This window comes from Falco biarmicus, chromosome 20 (assembly GCF_023638135.1).
Source record: "Falco biarmicus isolate bFalBia1 chromosome 20, bFalBia1.pri, whole genome shotgun sequence".
NCBI lineage: Eukaryota > Metazoa > Chordata > Aves > Falconiformes > Falconidae > Falco > Falco biarmicus.
The window spans coordinates 4946751-4961512 of record NC_079307.1 but is presented as its reverse complement, the minus strand read 5'-3'; the positions used below and the strand labels follow the sequence as shown (position 1 = coordinate 4961512).

The window sequence follows — 14762 nt, the reverse complement described above, 5'->3', positions numbered from 1 at the left end:
TGCACGTTGGATCTCACAGTGGATACAGAAGAGGAGCATCATTTAGTGCGGGGGATTACAGGAATGTGCTGCCAGCTCCTTGTCTTGAGTTACAGAGGTACCTGGAGGACTCCTCGACTTGGGGATGCGGGTGCTACGTCAAACCCTCCCGCCCGCTGCACCCACTGGCCACGCTGCACAAGAGCTCAGCCCAGCTCCTTGCCTTTGCCCACCAGCGTGTGTATCCTGCACAGAAACACACACACCCCAGCCTCCCCAGGGGGCCTCAGGAGCTTCACTGAAGCACTGGAAAAGGCTTGGACAAGTCTCCAGTGAAAAGCATGACACGGGCACACGCAGCCTCACTGCTACATACCAGTTACCCCAGACAACTTGTCCGCGATTACCTGACTATGGAGCCATTTATATGTTTATGGGTGTTCTTTCCCCCTCCCATTACCCTAAAACACCATTCACTTCCATAACTGAACCTTCAGTCACAAAGAACCTCTAATGAATGAGGCAATTCCTAGGGAAACTCGGACCCTAAATCCACACAGACAACAGCTCTTGGACCGAGTTCAAATGCATCCCCTGCTTAAATTCTTGTCTCAAGCCACTTAAAACCCCTGAAGTATCAGGTGCATTAAAGGTACTTGGGAAAGAACAAGGATGGGATGCAGGCTGAGATCACTCCGAAGAGGAGGAGATGATGCTAATTATACTGCTGGTAAAATGGAATCCCTGGGGGAGAAAAAAGCCAAACAGCCAAGGCAGCTACCTGGTGCAAGAGAGCAGCTATGCTATTTAATCAGTGGCAGGCCACCCGCCGGAAAGGCAAATAACAGATTACATCAAGGTACTGACAGACAATCAATGAACACTCAATTAACAGTTACAATATTACTAACTTAAGCAAAACATGCTTTTACAAATGGTAATCTCTCCTTCATAGTGATACAACTCTAATTTAATTTTCTTCCAGGCACCAACATCAAAAGAAAAAAATTCAGATGCCACCATCTGAAAGGGAATGCCCTTCGACTCCACAAAGAGCTGAGCCAAGGGGTGGAAGGAGACACGGCGGGGCTGCAGGGTGACCACCCGGCAACATCTGCCACCCACCCAGGGGACGCAGCACGGCCCCCCACCGAGCGTGCTGGCACCACAGCCGGGAGGTGCAGGCTCGGTGCCCCCCCATACCCCAATCACTTTGTCCCCAGTCTCAGTCTGTCACCGCATCTCCTCGCCATGGCTCCTTTTCCACTTCTGCCCTGCTTTGCAGCTTTAAGGGTGACCAGGGGCTAGGTGAAAGTAACCTTCCTGAGCATACCGTATGCCCAAATCAACATGCCAGCCACCAGCTGAATTATAACAATGCCTCTTAATCTCTTTCCCTGAGTTTGCTGAACACTTGTTAGGTGGCGGCATGAGGGATCTGTGGTTGCAGCATCCTTTGTTTCCGTGCAGGCACATGCTGGAGGCTTTGAAAGGGGGTGCGTCTCATGGAAGAGCAAAAGGAAAGCAGCTCTGACGAAAGAACCCTTTCGGCCACCCTGACCATGCCCAAACACTCAGATGGAAGAAACCAAGGGGAAGGGCAGGGGAAGAGAAAAGCAGCTTGCTGGAGAAGTCAGTCGGGGAAGGAAGACGGGCGATGCAGGGATGAAAGAACTGTATTGAAATTCAGCGCACAGGGAACTCCGGGACTCTGCTCTACATCATTGTCCAAAGGAACAGAACTTCCCCGCCTCAGACAGTCAATACACAGCTCCATTCATCCCCAGTGCCCTACAACAGTAACTGCAGATTTCTAGCCACCTTCTGCCCTCCACAGGGAGCAATTCTGGCCAAGACATCCCAAGCCCCAGCTGTAAAGTCATGCTAGAAGCTACAAGTTTTTGGACAAAGCTTGTCCTGCCTGTTCCTGTCCTAACAGCAGTGGGAAGAGGGGATTCTTTAACTGTTGTTCAAAGGAGTTGCCCTCACAAGCAAAAACTCAGCAGGGTGACAGTTTAGCACATAGGGCACTGAGCCATTATGGCCTGAGCTTCTGGCCAGGACCTAGAAATGGGCTCTGCTGACACCAACCCAATCCCTTCTAAACCGCAGCCCAAGGCCCTGATGGATTTTGCATGTGGTGCCCCCTGAAGAATTAAAAAAAATGGGAGTCATGATATAACAGAAAGATTTGAAGGACAATACTGACCATTTTGAAAATACTAGTTTACAAGCTATTGACTCATGCTGAGTTTTCCCACACCAAGCCTTCACAGCCTGCAGTTGACCTACAAGAACACTGCAAGATATATCGTTTTAATTTAAAAACAGCAAATGTACCAAGTCCTGGGTAATTTGCTCCTGTGCTTAAGTATAAAACTGTACAAAAATAAAACATGCCTTTTTCTCACCTGAATTTATCTAGCTTGAGCATCCAGCCACAGAACCATGTCCGGCCTTCATACCTTTGGCTAGCAGAAGTCTCTTCCCCTGGTTAACTTACTGGTTAAGTACCGCAAGAATCAAATCACCCATTAACGTTCTCTTTGTTAAAAGAAACAGATTGAGCTTCAGTGTCTCTCCCCAGCATGCTTTACAGACTTCACGTCATCCTTGTAGCTCTTATCTCTCACCAGTTTGCCAACATCATTTTTAAGATACAGATACCATGACTGCACACAATGCTCTTCCTACTTGTATTCATTATTTCTTTGCTTAGACAGCCAAAGATAGCATTAACGCTCCTGAGAATTCACAACATAGCACAAGGCCAGCTAGTTATTGATAAGATAATGAAATTAAGCTCCAGCTTCTCACCTTGACGCGGTGACTCCCATGAGCTCCTCTGTCCAAGTGTGGGCTTTACTCCCTGCTCTCGTTAATGTGGATTAGTAAACTGTCACATGCCAGCCACGCTGCAAGAGCTGTCTGTACATTTACCCTTCTTCCACTCTAAATGCAAGATAACTTGACTGAACTTCACACCCTTTCTCAAACCCTCACACTTGTCACAGTAGAAGAACACAGGCTACCCTGGCTCAGACGACCCGGGCAGCTGGTTGTGCTGCGGACACCCCAACATCAGAGCCTGGTCCACCGCCCCTGAGGGAAGCTGCCTGCCGTCAGGATGCCGGGCACAAACGGGGCATCCATCACCCAGCCGCGCTCCCCGGCCACGCTTTGTGCCGCCGCGGCACAGCCAGCTCCCGGGAGCGCCGCGAGCTCCACCAGCCACAGCCAAGCGGTGCCAGCGTACCTGCGCCCCGGGCTCCTGCCAGAACAAGCCCACCACACACGGGCTACAGCATCTCACACCCCTCCCGACAGAGCTACTCCTACAACAGCGCTGGGTCAGATGTAGCTCGAGGCGTACCTCAGACCCTCCTTCTGCAGACATGCTCCTGCTTCCCCGGCACCGGCAGGACGAGGAGCCTTCGAGAGCCGGTGAAGCCGCTCTCCCCACGAGCTGCGTTCTGGCAACGCTGCCAGCACGTTGCAGACTCACACCACGACACTGGCATCCGAGGCCAGATGGAAACTGCAAACTCATCCAGCGTTTGAAGGATCTGGACCCAGGGGTTTGCTCTAAGAAGCTTTCTCTCTCCATATCCCCAGCCCTACCAGTTAGAAGCTGCTATGTCTGGATTTTTCACCAACAGTCAGAAAAAAATTTGTCATAGAAAATGTGCAAGCACTGACATCTTAAGTCAAAAAAGATGCAGATTTCTCAACTGTTCGCCGCACATTATGGAAATACATTCTTAGGGACTATTAAAGATGGGGATTATTGACTAGATGAGAAGCAGCTCAATGGACTAGCTTGCAAATATGTCTTTAGACAATTCTTAAAATGCAGATTAATTATCTAACAGACTAGAACATTTTTTTTTCCTACAGACTTTCTAATGATCTGTTGCATAAACAAACATCCAGACAGTTTTGTTTGCATTTGTGTTGGCTGTGATGTTCTTCAATAACTAAATAGTGACTGAGGGGACTTAAATCTTATTTAACACTCAGCAGGAACAGAACAAAAGGCATGCCAGTCCAAATCGCTGAAAGACATGTCTCCTTAAAGACCCTCGGGAAGTCCAACTACCATAATACCGCAAGGCTTTGTCTCCCAGACACAAAACTTCAGGTATACCCTGTGGCTTTAAATTCTCTCCACGTTTATGCTACTAGGTTTGCTTAAAGAAACTACAACGCTGACATCCGACATTTACCATGTATTCCCACACACCCCTTTTTAAATGAGCAGCGTGTATTACACCACAGAGACAGTGTTCAGGATCTCTGCAGATCAGGAAAACATCACCGCTGCCCAGCCACGCTGGAGCTCCCTTTGGAAGGTCTGGACACCACAAGAAAGTTGAAGTTGGGGCAAACCACTGCACTGAGCTCTGCTGCTGCCCTCACCTACCAATGCCTGCGTGATGATTTGAACACTTAAGTCAGAACCTTAAAATCCCATCTTGATTTTAAATTTGCCATGGATACAGGATCGAGCGCAAGTGGTCATTTTCTCAGAAAGGGTCATTAACTTGTTATTTGTAGACTGTGTTTTCAGCTTCCAACCACTCAATGTCTTCATGCCTTTTCTGATAGGTTAAAATGCTGTTGGATATCAAAACCAATGCAAAGCAAGTGTGAAACATTATTATTCCAGCTTCACACCCACTTTCCTTTAGTGTGAACAATAATGCAAACTGCAAGACAGTGATGAATTGGACCTGGAGAGGACCAGATGCTCTGCGAACACTAGCACAGTCTATGCCCCAAACATTTTTCAGTCTAAAAAGAGATGTGATAGCCTGCTTTCAAAGCTGTCCATGCACACATACAATCTTTTAACACCAGATGTTACTAGATCACACACAAGGTGGAGCAAAAATGGAAAATAAGCAAAGACCAAACAAGAAAACAGCAAGGGCAAACAATGAGCGTGGGTAGAGTAAGATTTATTTTGATCAACCTTTTTTGGGTGAAAAAAAAAAAAGCAGTTTTGGTACGTGTAACAGTTTGCATTGTTTTCAATGAACTGTGCAGTAGCAGTACGATACTGCACTAATGTGCTTGCAGCCAGCATCTGCCCGTGGCTCAGTCACTTCCCAGTCTTGCCACTTCACCTGAGGCAAGCCACATAAGAGCAACTCTATCAGGCACAGCAATCTGCTGCTTCATCACAGTTTACAAAGAGAAAGCACGGGGCCGATGCCCAACATGAATCCCGCTACAGACTCGAATATCAGTGACAACTAGCCCTGCAATCCTTCTGTCCCCAAGTAGCACCAGAGAGCCATTAAAAAAAAAACGCTTAGCATCAAAATGCAACACACACTACTGAAAAACGTCAACTTCCGTCACTGAGCCAAAACCTCTTTGGTTTTCAGCAAAAAGTTAAAAAAAAAAATCAATTGTTAAGGCCGAACAAAACGTTGCAGGGATTTTTAACAATCCATCCCCTCCCGATCAGGCCCAGACTATCTTTGATAACAGACTCAGATGTCCGTGTAGGAAGGGGAGAGAGGGTGCAGAGCCACTACCATGTGGAAAGAGCTGATTTTCTGCTGAAACAGCCGAGGTGCGATCACAGTTCATCAGTCTGCAACATTAATGACGTAAACCGCTTCAGCTAGAGCCATGGGAAGGACCCACAGTGGTTCTCCCAAGGGAGGCGATGCAGGGGAACTGGCGTGACGCTGCACAGAGCGAGCTGCTCACCAGCCACCGTCCCCCCCGACACACATACACACACACACTGTGACAGTCCCAGAAAGGAAAAACCTGCTTTTTCAAAAATAGCAAAATCTTTAAGGAGCTGAGTACATGCCTGAGTGGGTGGGAAATTAGTATTATTATTACTTTGTGCTCACAGGGTCTAAGACCTCAGATGACTTGTTTGTGCCCAGAATGTATTTTTGCAGACTCATTATAAACCCTTGCAAAGCAGGGTTTATAAGGTCACAGAAGAATTTCCATTAACTGTAGCCTAGCTAGGAGTTGCCAGTATGATCTATTTCTCTCATTTATGCATATGCAATAAGGCCAGGATGAAGCTCCTTTGCTTTATTTCCACATCATTGTGCTGATGCTGAGCTAACCAAATAAACAAACCAAAAAGAGAGTGGGGAAGGGGGGGAGGGCGGAAACTGAGAGACTAAGGAAAAAACGTACGCCTGGCTTTCTCCCTCATGAAGGATGCAAATAAATTCTGCAGACTTTGAAGCTGGCAGATTTCAGCAGAGATGAAAATCCCCTCGTGCTGGATGGCTCACCGGGTGCTCAGTTGAGACACCGCTTGGGTATTGTGTTATGTAGCCAACTCCACGCGAAGGATGGTCAGAATAAATATTGCTACCCTGCCACCTGACTGAGACCTGGCTCAGGGCTTTGCACCAAGCAGAAGGCAGCAGGAACCCTCCGGGCTCTCTGTATCCCTCCCACCACTGCGAGACCACAGCCTCTTCCAACACTGCGCTGCAGGCACTTCACAGTAACACTCCCCTTCCAGCACTGCAAGTGCTTCCCAAGCCTCTGGGTAAGAGGCGCTGCGGGTCTGGGTGGGAAATCACCCACATCGATGGACAGCTCACATCTTGGCTCCTTCCCTGATAAATCACTGACATGCTATCTATACCCTTGGAAAATCCTGGGGAAGGTCCCAGCAGACGGTCAAGGAGCTCACCAGGACTCAGCAAAGTTCCTCTCGATTCATTCTAAAGGCAGCCGGCCCAGCTGGATGCCCACAGCCCCTGCTCCAGCAGCCACGAATCCCTGATCCGACAGGAGAGGCTTTGGGAAGAGCTGACTGTCACTGCTATGTCACGGCGACCACCGCTCTCCACAGAGCCCCTGGACCACGGCAGTGCCCGAGATGCAGAGCACTGTGTGCCACATCAGAGCATCTCCTGTGGCTCCCCATCACCTGCAGCTTGCTCACACGCCCAGGGGGTCTCGTAAGCTGCACACACAAACCACACGCACCCCTGCACGCCCCTGCACGTCCTGCTGGCAGAATCCCACAGAAGCATTCTCACATCATTAGGGAAAGATCCGCTCAGGTTCTTCCTTTTGCACATGCTTGTAACACTCAGTCCTGATTTACACCCTGACTGCTGCTACAGTGGCCCAACCACCGGCACACTCAAATCCAGCAGCCTTGTCTCTTAATTCTTCCAGATTACGAGCAGCAAAAGCACACCCTTTCTGTTGGCACGCTCGCTCTCTCTAACCCAGCTCTGATCCGTTTCCACCTCCAAATCATTAAAGATAATAAATAAGCCCAGACTCAGTGTAAGGAACCTTCTCATAATCACCTATCTACGCTCCGATCAGCGCTCCTCCATTACACTGGTATTTTCTACTGCTTAACTAGGAAAGCCAGCACCGAACTCTGCCCCTTACCCTACCAGCTATTTATTGCCCACATTCTGCTACTTATTTCCTAAACTAGTCTCTTTTGGGTGAGTCTAATGAAAAATCCAAATAAATTAGGTCCATTGGTACATTTTCAGTTCCTGTTTTATTAGCTTTGCAAAGCACGAGCAGCATTAGGAAGGCAGGCTGCCCCGCTGCGCACCCATCCTCTTCATCTAAGCTGTGGTGATGTCTGACCCATCCAAATGCTGGAGCGGTGACTGTCCCCCCCCCAGGCACAGCACAGAAGCCAAACTCACCTGCCCGATATCCTCGCTCTTCCTCAGGTGTGATTTCTGGAAAGGAATCGCATGGCAAAACTGCCCCTGCTGTACCTGGCAGTTCCCTTTGGCCGCTTGGGTTCCTGCCTTAGCAACTCCCCGTGAGGAGGAAGAGTCCTCCCCTTCACGGTAACACCTGCTGCTCTTCCACACTTTATTCACCTCAGGGCCCTCGGATGCATCATCCCCAGTCCTACTGATTTACAACACCCAGCTTTCTTCCTCTGGTCCATTACTTCCTCTCTAAATGATTCAATCAGTACTAATTTATCGCAAACCGGGATTTCCTCAGCATCCTGGTGCAGGGAAATGATTCCACTTTTCCCCCAGCCCCCTACACCTCCTGGGGCGCCGCCATTCACTGCTGCTGCCCTTGGAGGCATCTCAGCATCCTGCGGTGGCTCAGCCGTGTTGGATGCCACCTGCGCTGCTCCCAGGAACACAAGGAGATTTTTTCCAGCCCCAGCAAGGTCTCCCACAGAGGCAGAGCAATAAACAAACAAAGCAGAGGGCAACATTACAGCTGACAGGTCCCGTGTCCAGCTCACCTCGTTTGGCAGAGTCACAGAGAGGAGCTGACGTGGGGAAAGCTGCGTAAATCACAGCTGAGCTCCCTTCTCATCTGCCTTGCAAGGCACCTGCAAACGCATGGCTGAAAAGTACTCCGGGAGCCCCGTGCTCACTTATTTGCATTAGCTCCTCTTGACACTAGTTGAGCATTTTAAGGTACATAAAACAGTTCTGGTTTTACTGCCTTGATAGCTTTTGAACTGCTTGAAGCTTGCCAGCTCTGTTCTACCCAGCAGCCACTCACTGTTGACCAGTGTGGAAATAACCCTGTTCAAGCTGGCCCTCACTACATTTTCCTCCACTTTCATTAAAAGTAACCACCACAGCAACCCCCATCTTAGCACACGAAGTCTTCCACAGGCACCAGAACACCATGAAAAGCACTGTTACATTAACACCACAAATTGTCCTTCCAAGCCATATCCCACAGACAAGATGAAAAGATATGATGGGGTTCCTTAAAACTGTTCCATTACCTCCTCACAGGTTTTACAACTTTTATCTCTCCAAGTCCCCCATTTTTCTTGTCAGAGAACCCACAAACGGTATTCACAGTTCCCCTGAGTGCACGCAGCCCATGAAACTGGAGTTTGTAGTCTCCCGTGCCCAGGCACGACTCTGCAGTAGTACCACAGTCTCTTTTCTGTACAAAGCTGAAAGCCAAGTTTTCCGTCCCCGTACAAAGCTTTCATCATGGAATCGCTAATATCCCATTGATCTATCCATATCGTTCCCTCAAGCCCACAAGACGTCCTTCAAGCTGTTCTCACCTTGTTAGACCACAATTTCAGCGTGTTCCTCCTACTCACACACAGCAAGAGATTCATTCCATGTATTAACAGAAACCTCAGCCTTGTACATGCTACCTTAGAAGCCTCTTGCCCAGAGCAGAAAACATTCCTGAGAAGACTTGCAAAACTTCTGTCTCGCCTTCTGCCTGGCTGCCTAGAAGCATGAAAAATAAATAAAATCTGACTGTAACAAGTGCTGCGCATGAAAAGCTCCCCCCTAAAGTCAGCGAGAATCAATATCCACAACCCAGGCACAGCAGCAAGCCTTTAAAAGGGGCAAGACACTGACCCATCTGCACATGCTTAGTCCTGACTGAGAACAGAATAAAGCTTAAACCATCTCCAAAGAAAATCGGGTTTCTTGGATGAGGGAGTCCTCATCTGCCCGTATGGACCAGCAGCATCCCGTTCTAAGCACACATCTGCTCCTTCCCAGTCCTTCATCACTTGTGTCGCTCCATGCTCTTCCTCTCCCCTGCTTTTCCCTCCTTCATCTTCCTCCACTAACATGGAAGCCCACCCCTCCTCCCACCCACACAGGCCCTCGCTCCCCACGCAGGCTCAAGCATCACTCGCTCTGTACACGCACCCAGTAAAACCACGCAGCTTGTCTTCCAGCCAAAGGGGCCCAAGGCCTTTCCTCGGTCTCCTCTGGCCCTATCGCACGTGCAAAACCAGCCGCTGCTCCAGAGAAAGGGAAACCTAAACCAACACGGTCAGCACAGCTGCCGTGGCAGAAAGCAGAGATCCCGTGCTGCAGTCGGATGCCTTCCCAGCAGAACCCATGCGATCAGCCAGCGTCTAGCTGAGGATCTCCCCCAAGTCCTGGGTGAGCGTTAGGTTCACCCGCTGCTTTTCCATCAAGCAAAGAAATGAGCGTGAGCACGCACACGTGCAGCTGAGGTGGGATTTCCTCACGCGCTTTACTTTCGGAACAGGTAAGTTTGGAGGCAACACTGCACATACCTGCCTGGCTGTTCCCTTGAGGAGCTCTCCGAAGACCAGCTCCTTCAAATCATTCGCCATTCACCCACAGACTGCTGCACACTCCTTGGCATCTAGGTATTCAGGCCTTTGCCAGCCCACATGACTCCTTGGCTTATTTTCCTTGCAGAGCTTGCAAAAGAAATCTCCAGCAAGAAACTTGCAGGCAGCAGCAGCGCTGCCTGTGTGCGTGTGTCAGAGCTGCAGGCAGCTGCTCTAACCGCCCCTCAGAGCCAACCCCTCACAGGTGACTCTCCTTAGGCAGCCATTGATGCCTTCATCAGCCTCGCTGCCTCCCCTCCCACCCCCCCGGCAGGAGCTGGGGAGACACGCTGGCCTGCCCCTACCCACAGCCCTTCATTTCGGGGTTCACCTTCCTCAGGCACCCTGTTCCCACTGCCAAGAACAGAGGCACCATCCCCACAGGAGGCAGCCCACAAAGGGTTAAGAAAAATGGGTGGGTTTTTGCGGGGGGCCGCATTCTTGCCTGCTGTGCTGCCCCTCTGAAGCCCTCTTTCTGCTGAGCAGGGGTGTCAGCTGCCCCCTCCCCACAGCCAGGCACAGGTATCTCTGGTCTCAGGGTGCTCGCTCGTCCCAGGCGCAGGGAAAGAGGCACCTGCAAACCAGGAGCCACACGGCAACTTTCCCAACTTCTGGCTTTGCTGATCAGGCCCAGCCCTGAAATGGAAACCAACGGGGAAAGGTTCAGCCGCTTACCGTCTATTTCTCTACCCAGATGGTTCCCTTCAAATACACAGCCTAATATGCACAGATACTAAAGCAGACTTGCATCAAGACGTTTTAAAAATGCCTTGGCACACGGGGAGCCTCGCCGCAGATTGCTCTCAGAGCGCACGCTTCCAGCCCTGTGCGAGCTGAGGACTAAAGCAAGCCGCAGCGGCAAAACACCGAGCGCGGTTACCATCCACCTCCTACCTGTGAGCACACACGTCCTAACAGCCAGGAGCCGGTCGCAGGAGCAGCCGCTGGCAGCTCTACAGGAGTGCTGGCCGCTCCGTGGGGACGCTCGCTCGCTCCCCGGTGCCGGAGAGCCTCGGCTCCCTGTCCAGGGAAGCAGGAGGGCTCTGCTCGCCGACTGCAGCAGCCACATCCAGCCGGGATGTGGCTGCTGAACGTCTTTTCAGAGAGAAAAGGCTGTCTCGCCTCGGAGAGACAAAGGCAGCGGGGCTGAGCAGGGGGATCTCCCGCTGCCGTGGCGGGGGCAGCCGGTGGCCGCCCGCAGGGACACTGCCCGGGGTGCGGTGGCAGAGCCAGCAGCCCCTCGGCATCTCCCGGGAGGCCCCCAGGGAGGTGAGGGCGCAGCCCCGGGTCCTCCGGCAAGTGGCCCCTCGCCACAAAGGACGCACGTGTGGGAGGCGAGGTGAACCTCGGTGTGTCGGGCGAACTTTCCCAAGGGTCGCAACCTGGGGGTCTCGAGCCTACCAGGCTGGGAAAGGGGGAGACCGCTGGATGAGGAGAGCGAACAGCACCGGCTGCATCTCGCCCCTATGCAGAGCTCCAGGCTGTGCCAGAGTTTACGCACAAATAACACAGAATAAAGTTAGGCCTGGGAAAAGGTCTCTGCGGGGAGCTTCCCCCCCTGCCCAGAGTCAAGGCTGCTTCTTCACTGGAGTCTGACCAGCATCGCACCTGCACGTCCGCGCCCGCGACCAGCGCCTCGGGCAGCTTAAGACAAACCTACGACCACCACGGCTCGGCACGGCTCGGCACGGCGCGCCCCCGAACGGGGCTCTGCGGGGACCCCGAGCCCGAGCGCAGCGCCCGGGAGGCCGCGCTGCGCCCCCCGCGGCGCACGAGTACGGGGAGCCCCGGCCCCGCTCCGCGACCCCCGCCCCGGGAGCCCCCCCCGCGCCCCCACCCGGGCGGCCCGGACGAGCGGAGCCCCCCCCTCCCCGCGCTCCCTGAACTTCAGCTCCCCGGGAAGCCGGAGTGTGACACCCGCAACTCTCACCGCGCTGCCGGCGCTGCGGCCGCCGCCACCCCCGGGGCCGCACGGACGGGCCGCGGGCCAGGCCAGCCCCCTCGCCGCCCGCCGGGTACCACGCGGGGCCCGGGCACCCCCAGCCCGCGGCCGCGCCGCCCCCCCGGCTCCGCAGCCGCGCCCGGGCGCCGCTCCCGCCCCGTGCGGCCGCCGCCCCCCGGCGCCGGGACCCCCCGCCCCCGCCCTCAGCATCCCGGTCCCCCCCCCGCCCGCGGCGGCCGCCGGGCGGCTCCTACCTGCGCTGGGCGGCGCGGCTCTGCCCGCGGCTGCTCCGGCCCCGCTCGGCCCCGCTCCGGCGGCCGCGGCCCCCAGCGGCCAGCGCGGGAACTGCAGGGGGCGGGGGGCGCCCGCCGGGGCACGGCGCCGCGGGAAGGGGCCGGGAGGCGGGGGCGGGGCAGCGCCGGGCCGGCCGCGGCCGGGGGGAGGGGAGCCGGGAGGGAAGGGCAGGGCGGGCTGGGGGGATGGGGGAGCCGGGAGGGGATGGGAGGATGCGGGGAGGGGATGGGGGGATGCGGGGAGCCGGGAGGGAAGGACAGGGCGGGATGGGGGGATGGGGGAGCCGGGGATGGAGGGAAGGCAGGGGCTTGAGCGTGGAGAGGGGAAGGATGGCAGAGTGGCAGGAGGCTGGGGATAGAGGGAGGGCAGGAGTCAGGATGGCGGGAGCACTGGGGACCCAGGAGGGCGGGCGGGCAGGGAGCGGTGGGGCACTGGAACTATTCCTTCCAAAGGCGACCAGTTTTCCTAAGCCCAGACTGAGCGCTCCTGGGAGGGACACTTGGTTTTTGGAAAGGCTGCACCTTGTCCCCTCACCTCCCAAATCCTTAACTGCTTTGGGACTCCCGGCTATTAGCCAGGGCCCCGACTCTCCCCCCTGTGTCCTCTCCATCTATGCTGCCCAAGAAGGACACAGGGTGAGACACTTTTGCCCACAGCTGCTAAAAATCTTCATATTAAATGTTAATCTCCTCTTTGTGCCCTGAACAGTAATGTATGCTGGGCAAAAGACATCATGTCGCACTAGGAAACTGGCAGGAATGGGACAAACTGGACCTGTCTCATAGTGCAAGGCTGAGAAATGCAGTACCAGACGCTCCCTTTTCTGAGCCGTGATGTCCCTGTGGGCTGTAATGCTCCAGCCCTCTCTCCCACACTGCAGTTTTGTTTTCCTGTTTGTTTGTTTTTAATAGCGAGAAAAGCAAAGCTTTTAAACCATCAATTAATTGGACTCTTGCATTAAGAGCAATGAACTATTATTTGACAGAAATTCATCTTCCTCTCCTGCTGAGAAGAAATAAGCTGGAAGAGAAGAATCAGCTTCACAGAAGGGGAAAAAAAAATCTCAAACCAAAAAAACCCGCCTCTGCTTCAGAGGCAAATTACTCATAAGATAGAGAGGTAACAGGCAGAGGGTGCTTTGAGCTCATCCCTTTTACACATCATTTCCCTCAGGACAACAGCTACCCGTGAATTGCTTTGTGAAGGATCCCTGTGCCTTTGCACCAGCGACCCTGCCCCACAGTCCATTCCCAGCATTTATTACTCTCAGAATAGAAGAGCATTTCCCTATGTCTGCGCTGCATTTGCCTGTAGTTTATGATTGTGGCCCTCACGGTCCAGATTCAAACTGACCGCAGCTCAGTACCGCACAGAGCGACGCCTTCTGCTCGTGTCTGCGTGTGCACAGAGCCGGTGGCAGCAGGGCTCTGGGCGACAGGAACACGCAGGCTTGGCTGGCAGAACTGGGAGGGCTTCTGGACCGAAAGCAGCCTCTGTGCAAGCTCCAGAAGTAGAAGACAGACAGAACCCACCTCTTACAGTTAGGCAGGGCTTCCCCTGCCTGCCTCTTGCAGGCATGATCCCGGCAGATGCTGCAACCTCCTCTTGGCTCCTGCTACCTCCTGCCTTGGAGGGCTTCGCTTGTGCAACCACACTGCTTTCTTTCAGACATCTTCTGCACAGCTCAGGTAGAGCCCTGCATGGCCCTAAGCCCTTCATGCAATTAGTGGAGCCTCAGCCTTGCTGTTGTACTCTTAGAAGGTAACTTCAGACCTGGAAAGCCAGTACAGAGCCTTCGCCTCAAAATCTCCGTGAGCCATCCCCTGGCATGGTATCAATCAGAGCACCCTCGCCAGCCAGCAGCAGGCGAGAGCTCCCTGAGAGCAAGCAATGCGGAGGGGACAGCTGCCCCAGAGGTGTGTGTGGCCGCCAGGGACCTAGGAAGCAGAAGGCACATGGCCATGTGCTGCCTGACCCAGACGGGCAGCATGATGCCCTCCTTTCACCTCACCCACGGTGGGCACAGCTCCAGCCCAGCTGAAGGCAGGGGAGCAGCCCAGCACCCCTCACCATATCATCAGGACCAGACCCATCCTATGAGTCTTGCATGACAAAGGACAGCATGGCTGAGCTCGGTCCTGCTCCCTTTCCCCCTCCCCCGCTTGCGGAAAGCTCCCCTCCTGCTGCTCACCACCAAGTTTGAGCAGAGGGGGCTGGATTCCAATTATTTCCAACTTCATTTGCTCTCTCCACTTTCCGAGACAGTTATGTTTTCTTTAAAACCTTTTAGGATCTTTGTGCTTGGGGTAAGTCAGCAAGGGAACAAATGGGGTAGAAACGGTCTGCAAATAAAGCTGTTTTGGTTTGGAAATAAAAAGGATTCCAACAACGAGAGGTTTCGAAACTGACTTCTCATACGAAGTCTTACGTGGGGAGAGGAGAGGGAGGGAAGCCATCCAA

At 53.3% G+C, this 14762-nt stretch overlaps 1 protein-coding gene across 2 annotated transcripts in view; it reads right to left on the bottom strand.

Moving 5' to 3' along the window:
* Positions 1 to 12317, bottom strand: part of GRIK4 (glutamate ionotropic receptor kainate type subunit 4) — a 206275-nt gene extending 193958 nt beyond the window's left edge. For both annotated transcript variants that reach the window (XR_008819147.1, XM_056322866.1), the window contains exon 1: positions 12263 to 12317. The gene's annotated coding sequence lies outside the window, so the exon portion shown is untranslated. The remainder of the gene's footprint in view (positions 1 to 12262) is intronic.
* Positions 12318 to 14762: the final 2445 nt, after the last annotated feature.